Source organism: Cricetulus griseus, chromosome 6 (assembly GCF_003668045.3).
Source record: "Cricetulus griseus strain 17A/GY chromosome 6, alternate assembly CriGri-PICRH-1.0, whole genome shotgun sequence".
Classification (NCBI taxonomy): Eukaryota; Metazoa; Chordata; class Mammalia; order Rodentia; family Cricetidae; genus Cricetulus; species Cricetulus griseus.
This window is the reverse complement of record NC_048599.1, coordinates 143,033,137-143,035,686: the sequence shown is the minus strand read 5'-3', so window position 1 is coordinate 143,035,686 and position 2,550 is coordinate 143,033,137.

The following is a 2,550-nucleotide window of genomic DNA, read 5'->3' as shown; positions in this document are numbered from 1 at the left end:
AATCATCCCTCCCCAGAACCATCCCTCCCCAGAACCATCCCTCCCCAGAGCCATCCCTCCCCAGAACCATCCCTCCCCAGAGCCATCCCTCCCCAGAGCCATCCCTCCCCAGAACCATCCCTCCCCAGAACCATCCCTCCCCAGAAGTGTGTCTGTGGAATGGTTCCTTGCTTCTTTCTCCTTTAGATGGCTGAAGTTTTCATAACTATTTCATAAACACACAGCCTTGCACCCTGACCATCTAAGCAACTTTTCCTACACCTCAATTTTCTTAGCTGTCGACTTGAGGATCTAACCCTCCAGGTGCTGAGGGACCCTGAAGAAAGAACTGGATTTCAGGAGGTGACTCTGTGTCAAGATAGTAGTGACCCATGGGAATATGTCTCCAAATGATAGAGTGGTCTTTGACTCATTTTCATTCTGATCTCCAAATCCTGAAGTGGGCACAGAGTAGGACCTTAATAAATAGGTGTTGGTTGAGTAGATCACTACACTCAGCGGGAGTTCAATAAACAGTAAACAAGTTTCATGTGGATGGATCGCTAGGCCCAGGGAAACCCAGACCCTTTGATTTTATTTTTTGTTTCAGAACCCCCAAAACCTGATCAGTGAAGTAAAGAGACAAGAAGCTGTCTCTAGGTTCCTTTTTCCTGTGTATATATGTGTGCGGGTGTGTGTGCGTGTGCGTGTGCATGTGCGTGTGGAAGCCAGAGGACAACCTCAGATGCCATTCCTCATGCATACTTCGTCTCTGTTTTTTCTTTGAGATAGGTCTCTCATTGACCTGGAATTTGTCATGTGAGTCCCCTGAGATCCACCGGTGTCCATCTCCCCAGCACTCAGAGTCCAAGCACTCACCCCCATACCTGGCTTTTTTATGTGAGTTCTGGGGTTTGAACTCTGGTCCTTGTGTTTGCATGGCAAACCTGTCTGAGCTCTCACCTAGGCCCTGGTTCTTCAATAACCCCCCTTAGGATACATTCTCCCATCATGATAATCTCCTTCAAATGCGTGGAGACTGGTCAAAACTGGACAGTCCCTATGATTGAGGGTCAAGGTCATCAAAGCCAGCAAGTTTACCAAGCTTCTCCTGCCCCCAAATCAAGACTGCTGCCATAGCCAGAGTTGCTACCCAGGCCACACACCACCAGTTAGAACCATTTCTGTAGTGTTGAGCAGCAAAGTCAGAAGCCCCTGGGTGTGTGAGATACTGCACATGGCTCTGATAGGGCTGTGGTCAACCAGAAGACTCTGAGAGCCTGTCTCCAAGGGAGCAGGAGGGAGGCATGCCACTCAGGAATCACTTCCCAGCTCTGAGAGATGCTGGGTCCAGAGGTGGGGCAATGCTGAGGAACACAACAGGGCGGGGCCTCAGAAAAATCGACTCATCAAAGAACCCATCCATTCACGGCCAGGTTTAACCCCACAGAATGAAATACAGGCATTCAGCTGTGCTGTGTAATATTCCTTCACACTGTGTGAGTAGGTGTCACTGTGATTGGTTTAAAAAAACTGGCCAATAGCTGGACAGGATATAGTTAGGCAGGAAAGCCAAACTGAGAATGATGGGATGAGGAAAGGCAGAGTCAGAGGAGATGGCAGCCAGGCAGAGAACGGGTCAAACACACAAAATGAGATAGAGGTAAAAGCCACGAGCCTCGGAGAAGCACATAGATTAATATATAAATGGGTTAAGTTGTAAGAACTAGTTAGTAATAAGCCTGAGCTATTGGCTGAGCATTTATAATTAATATTAGCCTCCGTGTGGTAATTTGAGAGTGGTTGTGAGACAGAAAAACCTGGTCAATACGGCTGAGTGTGGTGACATACACTGTTAATCTCAGCATTTCAGAGGCAGAAGGGGGTGAACTCATGAATGTGAGGCCCGCCTGGTCTACATAAGTTCTAGGACAGTCAGAGGTATATATAATGACCTTTCTCAAAAATAAGTAGACATTCAGAGGCTAAAGAGATGGCTCATGGGCAGAGCGATTACAGTGCAATCATGTGGACCCTAAGATCAGACACCCAGTACCCACATAAAAGTCAGACATGATGGTGCATGTCATAATCCCAGCACTTTGGGGTGGAAGGTGTAGACAGCAGGATCTTGAGGACTCATTGGCAGCCAGTATAGCCTAACCAGGTTCAGGTTCAGTGAGAGTCTCTGTCTCAAAAAGTAAAGCAGAAATCAAAACAAAATGTAGCATAAATAATAAAAACCCAGAAACAGATACTGGGGTTCAAGCTGAAGATGAGAAAAGCAGACAGCCAGTTGCTCTTACCTCTGAATGGAGACCCTGTCTCCTCTGTGACTGGAAACTAAATCTCACATGAGACCCTTTTCTTCTTCCTTATATGCCTCTCTAGTGCTTGGATTAGAGGTGTGGTCTCTGTTTCTCTTTTAGACTGATTCGCTCTCCTGTAGCCCAGGGTGGTCTTGGACTCGCAGAGATCCATCTGCCTCTGAATCCCCACATCAAAGGTGTGGGCTACCACTGCCCGGCCTCTATGGCTGTCTACTGTGGCTGGCTTTGCATTCTGAGTTTT